This window comes from Nyctereutes procyonoides, unplaced genomic scaffold (assembly GCF_905146905.1).
Source record: "Nyctereutes procyonoides isolate TBG_1078 unplaced genomic scaffold, NYPRO_anot_genome, whole genome shotgun sequence".
In the NCBI taxonomy this organism is placed as follows: domain Eukaryota; kingdom Metazoa; phylum Chordata; class Mammalia; order Carnivora; family Canidae; genus Nyctereutes; species Nyctereutes procyonoides.
The window spans coordinates 727,143-743,380 of record NW_026575022.1 but is presented as its reverse complement, the minus strand read 5'-3'; the positions used below and the strand labels follow the sequence as shown (position 1 = coordinate 743,380).

At 44.8% G+C, this 16,238-nt stretch overlaps 1 long non-coding RNA gene across 2 annotated transcripts; it reads left to right on the top strand.

Annotated features, from left to right (window-relative positions):
• Positions 1-2,239: 2,239 nt before the first annotated feature.
• LOC129521079 (uncharacterized) lies at positions 2,240-14,755 on the top strand. 2 transcript variants are annotated; one of them, XR_008666750.1, is made up of 5 exons: positions 2,240-2,381; positions 2,656-2,747; positions 5,547-5,648; positions 9,576-9,721; positions 14,445-14,755. It is a non-coding gene; the product is annotated as an uncharacterized LOC129521079 (long non-coding RNA). The 2 variants fall into 2 exon arrangements; XR_008666749.1 differs by lacking the exon at positions 2,656-2,747.
• The last annotated feature ends 1,483 nt before the right edge of the window (positions 14,756-16,238 follow it).

The window sequence follows — 16,238 nt, the reverse complement described above, 5'->3', positions numbered from 1 at the left end:
TAACGAGGTCTGTAAGGTTGATATGCAAGAGAAAAGTTTTAGTTTATTGGAAGATGTCTTATTTTTCTCATGCCAAAGTAAAGCCCAGTGATCTCTAATGACTCTCCATGTTTTGCTGTTATTGTTGTTGTTTTTGGTCTCTTGCATTTCATACTGTGTTTGCAAACAATTACATCAGCCCGTGGGGAAATAGTTTAGAGACCTAACAGCCTTCTCTGAGCCAAAGCCATTTGTGCACAGAACAAATAAACAACAATCAAATGAATATCAACATGTAGGAATATAGCGTAGATGGAAGATAAATCTAAAACCACTAGTGCAAGCTGCCAGTCCAGTCAATACATATGGCAAACATATACCTCAAGTGTACTGTCTGTCATGCACATGCGTTGCTTTTGTAGTTTCTATTTCCCCTTTTATTATGGAAAGTATATATTATTGTGACTAAACACTTCTACTTGGGGAATACAATGGTTTCCAGGTCAATGAAAATGTGAATTCGAATTATTAATCCACCAATTAAGGGTGGAGTAATTTAACCCTGCTTTGACCTTTATCCCTTCAGGTGAATTGATATATTAGAACTGTATATTTTGAGGGAAAAATACTATGGTGAAAAGTACATCTGTATAATACTGTGCTCAATCTTTTTAACAATAGTATTCTTAATGTGTTATTTTGAAACAGTGTGTAAGGATGTGTGTACATTGTATTCTTGTATGTGTGGTGTGATCTTTCAAAAAATGGGATGCTTGGGTGGCTCAATGGGGCGGCTGGGTGGCTCAGTGGTTGAGCATCTGCCTTCAGCATAGGTCGTGACTCTGGAGTCCTGGGATGAAGTCCCACGTCGGGCTCCCCGCAGGGAGCCTGCTTCTTCCTCTTCCTGTGTCTCTGCCTCTCTCTGTGTCTCTCATGAATAAATAAATAAAATCTTTTAATTTTTTTTAAAGAAATGGCTTGCTCTTTCTACCAAAGCATTAGGCTCCCTTTATATTACATGAACATAAACTTCAAGCGTAAATACATTGAGGAACAGTGTCATTAAAGCCAGAAAGAAAGTTTCTAAAGATTCACTTATAGATTCTCATTTGTAAATTCTAATAGGACACCTTTCTTAATAGGATTTTCAGAAAAGGACAAGGGCTGAGAATTTCCTATGCTTTCTTGACCCTATGCTTCAGTAAGAGCTGAATGTGTGCGTGTGTGTGCATGTGTATGTGTGGTGTGTGAAAAGTCTTCTGCTTACCCCAAGTGTGTAAAGACCTAGAGCTGTGAAACATGATCTTTCAACCACCATGCATGTCTTTGGATAAAGGAGGAACTGGTATACCTACAGGAACCAGGCATTTTTCATAAATATATGAGTTAAGATAGCACAGCGGGGTGCATTAGGCTTTGCGCTAATCTATCTGTATGTGTCTATACAGCACTATACCTAGTCTGTATCTATGTCTAGACCCACATCTTCTTTTTTTTTTAAGATGATATTTATTTGAGACACAGAGAGAGAGACAGCAGAGCAGAGAGGAGGGGTAGAGGGGGGAAACAGACTTCTTGAGGAGCAGGGAACTGAACATGGGGCTCGATCCCAGGACCCAGAGATCATGACCTGAGCCGAAGGCAGACACTTTACTGACTGAGCCACCCAGGAGACCCCTTTCTTTTTTTTCAGACCCACATCTGTATCTATATTTGTATGTAGACCTATAGAAACATCTCTAGGTCTACATGCACCCGTCTGTCCTCTATCTCTACCGTCTATCCACCCATCGTCAGTCCTCTTCAGCCTGAGGATCACACAGAAGCCACTCAAGCCAGAGTCACAAAGCTACTTTGCTGCAGAGTTGATAGCCACTCCCCCCCCAAAAGAACCCCAAAGGTACTTTTTCCAATGTGTCACAAGCGTACCAAAAAGATACAAATCAGGCTCTTAAAACGCTTGAAATAGACCCAGTTTCTTTGTATTTAAGAGCACTGAAACAAAACTTACGCTGGCTGATTTTTATTGTTGTCAATTCTGTACTGAATGACCAGATAATCGCGGCACAATTTACTTAATATGAGTAACAGTGTGACAATCTCCATTACACAATATTGTGAAATCAAAGAATTTTGCTGACAACGTGGAGAGCGAACAGTCGTATAAACAATACTTGGTTGAGCAACATCACGATAATCGAATGTTTTAACTGAGTTTTCTGGTAAAGGGCTGTTTTTTCTCCACACTTTAGCCCTTGAAACGAGGAACAGGAGGCCATGTGCTACAGGGCGGAGGTGGTTTCAGGGATCTATGGATCTTTCCTGAGGAGCAGCCAACTCCTATGAAGGCATGAGGCCCAGCCGGCGGTTGACGGACGCACAGGAGCACACACACCTCTCAGGTAGTGAAATCTGGCATATTAAAGAGGGAAAGATGCTTTTACAGAAACCCTTAAAATAACGTGGAAGAAATGAGTATCGAGGACAGAGAGAGTGTTGATGGAGTGTCTTGACTGAAGTTCCTTCAGAGTAGACGAGGAGGTTTCTGCGCTGTAGCCAAAGGAGAGCCGACCGCGATGCGTCTGTGACCGAGCAGAAAAACAGACACGATGTTATTATTTTTGAAGGCTTTTTTCCTCCATGGGTTTTTTTTTTCTTTGAATATTTTTCCTACAGGGTCTGAAATGCCTTGACAGTCGTAAAAACAGTTGATTATTGACCCCACGTCTTATGCTGTTGTTCAGACCACAGAAGAGTTGGCATTCAGAGTAAGTTTGCTCTGATAATCTCTCAACCGAGTTCCTAAGACAGACGCAGCCCCTGGGAACCCGCAGCAGCATCGCACAGACAGGGGAGGGGCCCGCCCATGCCCGGGGACGCGCTCCCGCACGCCAGGCCCGGACGTGCCATCAGACGGTACCTTGGATGCTTTCACGCGTATTTTAGACTTCTTGGCCTTTCAGGAAGATAAAATTACAGAATTTGGGGATCTCAAGCACATTAACGTTCCATTCCACTGTCCCCAGCATTTTCACGATTTATTTACTTTTTTCTTTCAATAGTCTAATCCTCACAGCTCGAAATGATCCGTGGTTTATTCATTTATATGATAAAGCCGTCTACTCCCCCACACAAAATTATCCATTGTTATTGGTAGAATGTAGAGTAATGTACTTTGAACACTATAAAGTGCTATATAAATAAAGATGTGGTGAATTCCAGGGGAACGAAAGAGGAAAGTGGAAATAAATTCCAGAGCGAATTCATAAAGATGATGTATGATTTGAATTGATACCTTTTATACAGGATTTAAATACATGTGTGTTTTTAAATCCTGTACATCTATATTCAGACAATATACTCTCTCTTCTGAGCCACTGATTTTTCAATAAAAAGGCATTTCCCCTCAGGGGACAATAGAGAAATTTTATCCTCTGAATAAAACTATTAGGAATTAATATAATGCAGAGGGGAAGACCAGCTACTTGTGGAAACCTTCCAGACATTAGCCTAGAATTTAGAGTGATTCATAGATATTTCTGCAGAAGCCACATATGAAACCTTAGGATATACAAGCATCTACGGTGAGATCATTCCATCATCTCTAACGTGAGGGCACTGGATTAGAGGGTGACCCCCCAGAATTGTATCCTCACACTGACACCAAGTGCAAAGAGAGAGGAACACAGGCGGGGCTTAGCGATGGAATGCAGGAGGCAGAGGCCCATCTGAGGCGAGCGCTAAGGGCAGTGTGTGCAGTGTGTGCGCTGCAGTGTGTGCAGTGTGCGTTGCAGTGTGCACAGTGTCGTGTGCATGCTGCAGTGTGTGCAGTGTGCGTGCTGCAGTGTGCAGTGTTGTGTGCTGCAGTGTGCAGTGTGCGTTGCAGTGTGCATAGTGTTGTGTGCATGCTGCAGTGTGCTGCAGTGTGCGTGCTGCAGTGTGTGCAGTGTTGTGTGCTGCAGTGTGTGCAGTGTTGTGTGCTGCAGTGTGTGCAGTGTGCGTTGCAGTGTGCACAGTGTTGTGTGCATGCTGCAGTGTGCTGCAGTGTGCGTGCTGCAGTGTGTGCAGTGTTGTGTGCTGCAGTGTGCAGTGTTGTGTGCTGCAGTGTGTGCAGTGTGCGTTGCAGTGTGCACAGTGTTGTGTGCATGCTGCAGTGTGCTGCAGTGTGCGTGCTGCAGTGTGTGCAGTGTTGTGTGCTGCAGTGTGCAGTGTTGTGTGCTGCAGTGTGTGCAGTGTGCGTTGCAGTGTGCACAGTGTTGTGTGCATGCTGCAGTGTGCTGCAGTGTGCGTGCTGCAGTGTGTGCAGTGTTGTGTGCTGCAGTGTGTGCAGTGTGCCCCCAGCTTGCGGGTGTGAGAGGTGAAGAGCGTGTGCTCCAGGCTGAAGGCAACCGGGTGAGGGCAACAGGCCGCGTGAAATGAGACGGGTGAGCCACGGCCAAGTGGGCCCCAGAGAGGAAGCAGCAGGATCCCGCTGGCTGCACAGCACGTTGTGTGATCGTTGGCACGCGCGTTGTTTGTGACCCGTGTGAGAGTGCGCCCACGTGGGGAAGCCCTGGACTTACCCAACAGGCAGATTTTGTGGCTTCTGGGTTGGGGTTTGGCCGAGACAAGTGTTACAGGCGCCTGTGGTACAGGGTTACGCAGACTCACCCTTTTTCGTTTCCAGTTATAGCAGAGCACCCCCAGAATAACACGAGCGCTGAGCCGTGGCTCTATGGTTATGTCTCTTCGCTACGAAATCCTGTGACTATTTTTCTTCCCATTTAAACTTTTGTAAGCTACTTAATAGTGTTCTGCAACCACGCCAAGTCTTTTGACCCACCGTGGCATGTGGGAATAATTTATACAAAGATAACGCACCATTTCTTGCTAATAAATGTGTGAGGATTTTCTTAAAAAATAAACCACAGATCTATCTCTGAAGACGTCTTTGAAAATCTGTTGACGCTCTTTAGGAAGCCGCCGTCAGATTTTGATGCAGTGAGCAGATTTCAGTTTCGATAAGGACATTACAACTCGTAAACATTATGACTAGCTCCCATTTGCGAGACTCTTTATAAATACTCTAATAGTGGCCAAATAAGCCCAACGGATTGATTTTATACGTGCTGTTGTACTGAATACTGCCGCCTTCCATCCATCTGTGATAATATTGTAAACCTGAGATTTATAACCATTTGTGTTAAGTGATAACGTGTGGCAGGATGCCCCCCACCCCGCCCCATGTACTTAACGTTAATTATTTCATTCAATTATGAGAATATTTTGCACAGGGACTGTAACATTATTATTCCAATTTTGCAGAAATGGCAACTGAGTTTTTAAGACGTTATGTAGCTTGCCCAAGGCCACAATGCTAAGGAGCTTCACCTGTGGGATTGAAGACTTTAGAATTTGAAGTCAGACCCTGATACTTTGTCTTCTGTAAATGCCATTCCCCTAGATTCTCATATTCACCGAGCTCTACTACTGAATTACTTTATTTTTTTTTTCTGAATTACTTTAAAAAAAAATTAAAAGCAGTACTTTCTTGTTTGACCGTAATGATGGGTATGGTATCTCAACAGAGGCCTTTCCACACCGCCGACAGTAGAACCCTCTGGATAGCAGAGGGGAAGCGCTGCTAATTTCGATGAAGCCGACCTGAGGCTGTGACCCTGCTACCTGAGGTCAGTATCTGAGCAGCCTGCAGTGGGAAGAGTAACAGGTGGGAACCCTGGGGGGCCAGCTTATATTATTGGAGCAGAATATCGTAGAAGGGCAGCTAACCTCTGCTAAATACACATTAAATAACTTTGAGCCCCTCATAATGAGCCCCACTGGGTTGCTCACCTCGCTCAGTCACTTCTCCCCTCCTGCCCCTGCTCTGCAGCACCCTGCGGACCGTCACGGAGCTTCCACATCTTCATGCCTCTCATCTGTAGTGTCCCCTCTGTCTGTGAGCCTTCTTCTCTTCCGTTGTTAGTCTCATCATTTGTTATGATAGCTCAAATGGCATTTTCTCGTAAGAATTGAGAGACCTCCCTGAATCATGATGCTATTATCCTTTTTTCATACTTCTTTTCTTGGGCTTTCCACCTTGCACTCTCTCCTATTGACCACTAGTGCCGTCAAGTAGGGGAAAGTATTATGGCATCTAGTGCTTGATGTTCCAGTGTGAGCTAGGCTAGTATATAATGGCAGGCCCTGTGTGAGAAGTGGAAAGACCTTTTGAGCCTCATCTCAGTTTCCTGGAGAATGGGTACATGAGAAGTTGTAGAATATAAACCAGGACACTGTGGGGAGAGGTGATTTGTCATGGGCTCTGTGTCCTGTGGGTCCCTGCTGGGTGTACCAAGGATATAAGACTATGCTGTCTCTTTGCTTGGGCCAATTTTCAGGATGTCATTTGCAGTGAAGGATGAAGAGTGAAAGCAGGTATGCTTGCCCCTCATGATAAGATAATCAAGTCTCCAAGTTTAGTATCCTCAGTCATGGCACAAATCTATTGTGTATCTGGTATTCATATGGGTCCTCTGCACCCCCTTTCTGGAGCCTGGAGGGAGGGATGGCAAGGAGAGCTGACACATGGAGCTCATGTGGCCTGCTGTGCTGTGAGTAATGAAGTTCTTTGGCTGTGACCTAGGAGTCCCATGTCTTGTGCCAATAACCATGAAACAGAAATAGCCTAACTTATTAGATCACAAGCAACTAAAATCCAAGAATTTTCACAGCTCTTGATAGATTTCAGTGAATGTATATAACTTGATTCTTTCCTAATTCCTCAACAAAATAAACCTAAGTTATCTTATTTGGCTTCCCCCACAAGCAGGCCTTAAATCAAGGATGTGAGCGCCAGTAACTTACTTATTTGCGATTAGCAAAAAACACTGTTAAGTGAATAAAGAAATGAGACAAAAAAAAAGAACAATCAACAAAGGGTAGTTACATAAAGCCAGTGGTCACTGTGGGTGATGGTGCTTAAACCCACTGGAAAAACACTGGAAGTCAGTGTAAAGCACATGCTTCAGCGTTTTCCCGTCTAAGAGAGAGGGTGATGGGATATTTATATACCAATTCCCGTCATTCACCAGTTGGAAACTACTCTTAACGGGTCTTAAGTACTTGGCATTTCCAGGATGTCAGGCATGTGGGGGGAATGGTCTCTGGATTTGGAGAACGGCATCAGGCATTGAAAAATACAGATACTGGAGTTGGCATCAACTTGTGTCCACTGAAATTATGAGGCTAAAGGAATGTGGTTGGGCAGCAAAATATCAAATAAGTGCTAAGAATGGCTCTCCTGGAACGAAGAAATCACAAGTTAGAGGAGCTCATGGTCATGAGTTTTTAGCCATCGGTGCCTACAGATAAAAGAACAGGGCATGGAAGCACAGGTTCTGTCTACTAACAGCATATTCTGCTTTGTTTCATATGCGTATTCTGAATTACTTGTATTTTTCTGACTGCCATGTTATCCTTACAGAATATCCTAGTATCGAGGGCTACTGTGTCATTGTGACCCACCACGACCTGCCCAATACATGTTTGTTGAAAGAAAAAATTGAGTGATAAAAGTGTACATGGTGAGCATCCTGAAAATGCATAGCCAAAAAGATCATTGGTTGACAAAGACTAAGTAGAGAGTTTCAAATATACTTTTTTATGGTATAAAGGTACATCATGGAGAGAACAACCTTGCATAATCCAATTTAATATGTGATTAAATTGGTTGGTTTGGCTCATACCTTTCCCTAACACGAAGAATACTGGCCAGTTGAAATGGATGCTGGGAAACTCCTGGGGCATCACGTTATCCCCAAGGAGGACAACTCACTTGTGAATAATCAGGAATTGGCTATGCAGGAAAACCTTACCATTGCCAGGCTTTCCATTCGGAAATAAACAGAAGTTACTGAATGTCTAAGGAGCAGCGGTGGAGCTAGCATGAAGAATACCTACCATATGCCGAGAAACAGGCCATACAATTCACGTGAATTCGCACTGACCTCTTCCCCCCAGCGGTTCTTAGAGGTTTCTGTTTTCCATGGTGGAGAAAACTGGGAAGTCTAAGTATACGTTTCCAGAAGCTCAGACTAAAGTTCAGGTTCGTCTGAGTAAAGTGCATGCAATTTCTACACCACCCTTGACTCTCTGTGAATCCCTAGGTCATGCTGGGTCCAAATCAAATCTTTTTGATTCCAAATCAAGCATTCCAAATCAAATATTTTCTTCTAACATACATAACACACACACACACACACACACACACACACACACACACACACGTAGTAAAATATAAGAGCCCATTTTGGTGATGTTTGACTGCGGACAACTTTCAAGTCCCAGCAGTTCCCTTTCCCCTGCGCACGTATAGGCAAGCTGTCAGAAAGTCGAGGCGCTCCCTCCTTTGGTACGCATGGAAAGTTCAGACCTTTCAAGCCCCAGCCTTTATGGAGAAACTCCCTTACTGGCTCTGCTCCTAACTCCCCGTAAACATCTCAAAGCTAGTCTCCCCTCCCCACTCTCCTGGCACATGTTTGGACCTGTTAGGCCCAATCCTGCTCTCCCTAGAAAGTCCTATTGTATAGTAATGCATTGTCAGTCTTGACATCTGAACCAAATATTGGGTAGAGGGCCCGTTTCTTTATTATGAATGTTAACAACACTTGGCACAGGGAAGAGAGAGATTGGATAATGGCCACCATCACCAGGGAGCTTCCTTTGCTTACATTGGCCCAATAATACATCGTGCTCGCTGGCCATCTTGTGTTTTGAACTGTGCTGCTTTTGTGCTGCAATTGCTAAGTCCTACCTGATGCAACCAACCTGAGTTTCAAGTTTCAATTATTAGCATTGAAAGATAGAAGTATGTGACTGGGGCTCTCTTTATATAATAATTAAAGAAAGAGAGATGATTGGCTTTGGTGTCTCTGTAGTACAGGCCCTGAAATAACTTTTAGCATCTGCTGAAATGCACCCCTTGGCAAACTTTCATGACCATAATCAATACCGGAGCTCAAATTACAGTTCGACCTGGAATCCTACTACATTTAGTCGTGGTGTTCCCCATAACCTTAGAGATTTTCCTGAATATAAAACAGAGGACAAAAAGACATGTCTTAACCATGGGTCTATTGCCTTGCCAAAATTCCCCAGAGCCATAGCGACCATTGTCCTAAAATATCCCATAGTGGGCAGAGGGGATCTTAGTCGACGAATAAAAAAATGAAAGTAATTAACTTTTCGACATTTATAAATGGCTTGACAAAATGGGAGTCCATGGTCCTTTTCCTCCCTAGTTAAAACAGTTAATACAGACCAATGTAAGTTAAAACAGGGCCTTCACAGATTGAAACCCATTATGGAAGATCTAATGAGGCAAAGGATGATTATTCCCACTGCTTCTCTATTAAACAGCCCAATTTGATCTATTCTTAAACTTGGAAAGAATGGACGGTGCCTTTTGGTGCATTCCCCCATCTTAATGCCCTGGTCCCATTCATTAAGGCTCATACCCAATATTATTAAAATATTATTCAAATTACTGTCTCCATCCAATTAGCAACTGGTAATAGATTTGGCTAATATTTTCTGATCGGTTTCTATTTCAACAGCCTCTCCAGCTGCAGTTGGTTTTCGCCTCTGAAGAGACCAATACACCATTATCTGGCTGCACAAGGAGTGCTGCAGCAGTCCCACTGTCACACGTGACCCCCGCAGGCAAGTTCTTACTTACATTCGACGCTCTCTGGCAGCACAGGTATATATGATATTGTTTGGATGACATCACTTCCCAAGGAGGCCTGCTTGACATTTTCACTCAGGCCATACAAATGCTTAACAAAAGAGCTCACAAAAAAAAGACTGAGCTGTTGTACCACAAATAGTACATGGCTGCACAATTTCAGTTAAATTCCTGAAAATGATTTGGTAAACTGAGGCCACTCTGGCACTATCAAGAAACAACTGTTGATTTGCTCATCACCCATAATTTAAAACAAGCCAAACATCTTTTAGGCCTTTTTGAATTCTGAAGGCAACATTTTCTTAAATTAGAAATTTACCTTAATAAGCCCTTTATAATGTTACTTGAAAATCAACCCACTTTGAATGGGGCATCCAGGATGGGCATATGTTTCCCATGGACTTCTAGTAAAAGAGAACAACCCCCTTGACTCCATACCATTAGAGTGGCTACTGCTGGTTGCATACTGGGCTCTCCCAGAAACACAGGTCCTCACAGGCCCTAGGCCCACAGCTCTCCATATCCACTGTTCTTACGTCTTGGGTCATAGAAGCAGCACTCCACAAGTTCAGCACAACCAGGGAGCCTTCCTTCTAGAGAATAGAGTCAAAGGTGGGTGCTAGCATATCTCATCAACAGGATGACTGCTGCGTCCATCCTCTAATGTATTGCCAAGTGTCACAGTTCTAGAGGAGGACACCTCTGTCCTGAATGCCCTGGCCACTTGGGTGATCCCTTGTGTACATCTGTGTGAACAGAAAAGGAAATTCATGGTTTTGGACAGCAATAGCACATCACATACAATGGAGCTCACTGGGAGGTTGTGCCTCACTATTCCTTTCCTGGAATGTCCCTGATCAAGGATAGGATCCCCAAAGATCAGCATGACTGGTTGTACATTAGGCAGCCATCTTAACATTGGATACCTTGGCCAACAAGTGGCCCCATCTGCCATTTACAAACTCTTGGTCATTGCCAATGGTTTGACCATCTGGCCTGGCAAGGGCAATAACAACAATTGTTTATCCAAAGTTAACCTCTTTTAACATGAGAACTCTGGTGATCTCTTGCTTCATGGATATGCAAAAATTAAGTCAGGATCACACAGTTCCTGCATATATTAAAGACACAATAAAAGGCACCACCAAAATACTCCTTACCCCTGTCTGAGTTCCAGACTCTATTACTGATAATGACCAAAGCACTTATTTCACTTCCAAAGCTGCATAATCCTGGACTCTTGAGCAACACATTCAATGGAACATTCATTTTCCTTACCAGCCTCAGGCTGTGGAGCCTCAGGACTCCTAGAGGATGCTGATGGCTTATTTAAATAAGTTCAAACTCAGTTCACTGAAATATTGCACACTTCAGCCATCAGTCAAATATCAGAGGTGAATTGTAATAGAGTCAGATTCAATTTTCGGTGTTTGTTTGACAGCTGACAAATTTCAATCCCCACCACTCTTTTTCTCCCTCTGCTTTATATCTGGGCAAGCTAGTGGGAATTCCAAACCACACAAGCCACATCCTGTGTGAAAGAATACTCACCCTCCTATCTACCAGAAAAACCCTACAGACAATCTTTGTTCTCTGCTTTTTCAAGGTATTCTTGGACCTGCTTTGGGAGCACATTCTAGTTTATCCCAAGAAAGCCTCATTATGTCAGTAATAAACCATTTCATACTCTCCTGGTGTATCTGTGGCATCATCAATCTTGATATCTAAACTAGATTTTGAGTTTGGGAGTATTAATTTCACCTCTGTCAGGTGACCACCCAAAAGCATTTCAGTTATTTTGGTACAGGACACCTGCATAATAATGACTCTTGGCATTATGATATAGTTCAGTTGTGTTACCATTACCCAAGAACCTTAAATCTTTTCTGAAAATGTACCTTTTCTTTTCCCTTTTTTAAAGATTCTATTTATTTATTTGAGAGAGAGAGAAAGATAGCATAAGCTAGGAAAGGGACAGAGGGAGAAGCAGGCTCCCCACTGAGCAGAGAGCCAGATGTGGGCCTCCATCCCAGGATCCTGAGATCATGACCTGAACTGAAAGCAGACTCTTAACCAATTGAGCCATCCAGGTGCCCCTGAAAGTGTACCTTTTCATATAAAGTATATAAAATACAAAATTCTAACAAAAACTTTTCTTACAAATAAAATATGATCTTTATGATATGTCTGGCTAAGCCTTACCAAAGAAGAAGAAAAGGTTTTCCTTTTTCTTCACTTCCTGTGTATATTATACAAAATTTAAGTCCCCAAACATTTATAAATGCCCATCTAAGTCAAAACAGCAATGTTCTAACTGGTTCTGCATTCAGTAAAAAAAAAAAATCTTCAGTGGTTTATGTGCCAAGGCGAAATTGCCATTCCATGCTGTATTTAGTATGTATTTCATGGAAATTTTTTCCAGGATTTATACTTCCTGAATATTTACATTTAACTAACTTGAATATACTTTAGAAAAGTTATCCAGTATTCAAAAAAATTAAATTTGTTCTTCACTTATTTTTATAAACCTTTGTTAATTTTGTTGAGGAATAAATCCTACTCAGTTGTCTTTGTGAACAGTGACGCTTGTGAGAGGGTTGAGACAGGAACATTTTGACGAAGGCATGTCTGATGGTGAGATACCTGTAAGGATGAAATTCTGGTTGTGAGTGTTAAAGAGTCACTAGAATTCAGGAGCTATGTTTATGCATAGTACCCTAAGTCAAGGAGCCTTAGTTTAGAAAAAAATACAAATTGCAAGGGGTTAGGGTTGTCTTTCAGAAAAGAGTTTCAATCATTAAAAAGAAACTTGAAGTTGAAAAGAAATTAAAATGGTAGAAAGAGCAGCAGGATTAGTAGGTGAGATCATCAAATACAAAAAGAACTGGGTTCATATGTCCAGGAAAACTGTTACAGGGAACCAGCCCTGCATCAAGCGAGTATCTGCTGAAGTTTCTCTTTCATACAGGGCCTCGCTGGTGTCACACCCATGCTGGTGACACATGGAGATGTGTTGTTGGCCATTGAAGACAGGCAGAGTGAGCAGCAACTCTTCAAAATAAATCCATCTCCTTCGTTTCCTGAGACCGACTTTTGTGTTTAGATTCCCTTTGGTTTTGGGTAAAATCAGTTCGTACTGTAGCGGAGTCTGCTTTAGTAAAAATCATCATTGATTTTCTCTTTCTACATCTCCCAACTTTCCTCAACAGAGTTGGGCATTTTGTATGAACCTCAATTTCAAAAACACACACCTACACACACACACACACACACACTCAGACATGCTCCATGGGAATAATTTCCATAAATGTCTATTGCTCCCATTGAGTTATAGCCTTTGTGAAGTTAGGAACTAGATTATATTCGTCTCTGGATTCTTTACCTCTGGCATATAATTTGATATAGGAGAGCCTCAGTGTGGTGCTGCCTTATTCAAAAGGCAAGCAGACTTATCTGAGACTATTGAACAGCTGTTACTAAGACCTCACTCATAGCCCTTGACAGAGCTCTCGCCTCTGTTGGTGGCACTATCTCACTGTAACTGGATGCTCGGAGCTTTTTGTCACATTTTCTTACATATGATTTTATGTCATAATTAATCGCTGAATGGTGAGCCCCTGTTATTCTGGACAACATTGCACAAGGTCATGCTTGCATCTCATACAATGTATTGTGCAGAGATTCGTTCAATAACTGTTTCACTTAATATTGCTTTGGCATATATTTTTAATACTATGAATTTACTGGTAACTATGTGAGATAAAATTACTAAACACTGTTCACTTAGGGAATGCAATGTTCTCTTGTACGTAGTAGACATTCAGCAAGTATTTTTTGAATGAAAGGATAAATAGGTTTGTGGGTCTAGCAGAATGTCGGAATATTTATGGTTTAAAGTAGAGAAGTTGACCATGAAAGCAGAAGCTAATTATACGGCTCACCCCTTGCAATCTTTCTCCTCGTATAGTCAGGAAGGGTCAATTCCCTGATGTCAAACTTTTCTTGTCAAGAGTTACCCACTAGCTTCTCAGGATCCGGAGGAAATATGTAAAGCTGGCTCAGCGATTGCCGTAGAGACCTTTTTCCCTGCTTACTTGGAGGCAGACAGAAAGTGTCTCCTGTTCTGTGCACGCCCCTGACCTGAGAAGAATCCTCAGTTTGTTTGTTTTTTTAATCTGTTCAACTTCCTTCGAGACGTAACGCAGCTCTAATAGAGCCTGTACCGTGCCCTGCAATGGTGCGCTGGCTCCTCATTCTAAACTACCTCTCATAATTTTGGCATTTCTGGATGCCTGTGAAACTGGAAATTCAAGGAAACGTGAGCCATAATGAACCCTGTGTACCGCACTTGCATAAGGCCCAATGGCACCTAGAGGCTCTTCTCCTGGCCTAGAGTCTCTAGGCTGATGGGCTACTAATCTATTTCCACCCTCCCATAAACCCTGATAGCATCTTACCATTAACCCAAGGGCTGCCTTTGAAATGTGCCTGGTTCCTAGAGGCAGGTCAAGGCCTTGCACGCATAGTACTGACACGGCACAGGCTCAGCATGGCAGAGAGGATGTCCTTTCCGCCTAGACCACTGTTTCCTGATGGAGATTGAAAATCTCTCTCATTATATTTTGAAGACAAAGATTTACTGAGTGTAATATATAAACCAAGGGACAGACAGATGGGGACTCCTATTGCATTGGGTGGCCTGAGATCTTTTTTTTTTTTTTCTAAATTTTTTTAATAGGAATGTTTGTCAACACAACCTTCAGTTTAAGCGTATAAAGAAGCCGTTCTGGACATATGGAACAGCAAAGAAGATGATAGAAAAGGAAATATAAACTGAGATGGTTTCCAGAAATGTGTGAACAGCCAAGAAAGGACAGAACCACAGCAGCAGGAAAACCCTAATGTAATAGTTAAAACCCAATGTAAACCACAATAAATACGCTGCCCTCCAGATTTCAGTTAGGCAACAGGCCCTTTGATACTTAGATAAAATTAGCTCAAGCCTTTATCCCACGTCCCGTGGGAGTCCTGTCCCGTATATCCCGGAATTAAAATTCCCGAGGCCACTTCTGACAGGCGTTTTCTCTTCTGCGAAACTCAGCTTCTCCACGAGGCTTGGTTTTTGAGGCGCTGTCGGCCGAAGCCTCGGGTCTGCGAGCGGCGCCTGGAAGCTGCTGGGCGCAGGGGTGCGGGGTGCAGGCCGCTGCCCCCCCCGCCCCCCACCCCCACCCCACCCCACCCCACTCCGCGTCCCGCCCTCTGTGAGCTCACAAATCCTCCCCAGGGACCCGAGGGCCGGCACAGGGATGGGGAGGGGCTTGAAAAGACGACAGCTCTGCATCACAAGCTCCCTTCGAAGAGGAGCCCCCCCAGACCCCCGGGGCAGCGGGGAGCAGGGCGGCGGGGCTGGGCGCCAGGGCCCAGCTTAGTCCCGCGCAGGCCTGGGCCGGCGGTTGTGAGTTCAGGCCCCGCGCGGCCCCACGTGGAGGTGCGGCGCCCCAGACAAGCCACGGCCAGGCGAGGGGTCCCCGAGCAGAGGGCGCGGCCCCGGCAACGCGGGACTTCAGCACGGCGACCTCAGTTTTGGATTTCGGGCTTCCAGAATCGTGAGGCAATCCGTTCCTGTCGCGTTATGCCACCAAGTAGGAGGTAATTTGCTGCAGCTGCCACCGGGGCCTAGTGCTCACCCTTCCCCTCCTCCGCACACCTGTGTTCCCTGCTCTTTGCCCCCACCGTCCGGGGCTCCTCCTGCAGGGCAGTCGGCTGCCCCCGGGGAGCCCTGGGTCCCAGGATCCCCACCCTGAGGGGGGATTCCCACCTTGGGTCCAGGATCCCCAACTTGGTCCGGTCCCCCTGAGGATCCCCACCCTGGGTCCCAGGATCCCCACCCTGGGCCCCACCTTGGGTCCGGGATCCCCAACCTGGGTCCCGGATCCCCAACCTGGGTCCCAGGATCCTCACCCTGGGTCTCAGGATCCCCACCCTGGGTCCCAGGATTCCCCCCTTGGGTCCACCCCGGCTGCATGGGAGCAGGGGGCAGGCGGGATGGTCCGGCCGGGCCGCATAAGAATGTGGCCAGCGCTTGCACTCACCGCTTTGGGAAGCGTGGGCTCCGCGGGCGCAGCAGGGCTCTCCTGCCTACGCAGCCCCACCTCCGTGGGCCGGGGCAGGGGCGGTGCAAGGGGCCTGAGGAAGCGGAGGCTTTCCTTGTAGTCACAGCAACGCAGGGACTGGGAAGCAGGGCCATGATTCCCCACCCCCCCACCCCCCACCACGGAAATAAACCTTGGAAAATGCTTTGAAGGGTCGGACCAAACAAGTACCCACGAGACACTGAAAGACAAAGTCGGAGGCAGAGGAGACGCACACTCGTCAGCTTTGATGGGGACGGGACGCTGATGCTACAGCGCCACGATCCCTCCACCCGAGGAGAGACGCGCCGCAAGCTGGCCTGACTCGGTACCCTAGCGCCAGGCCAGGCATGATGTTGGCGGATTGGTTGAATTATTTGTATATTTTGGGGACATTTAGC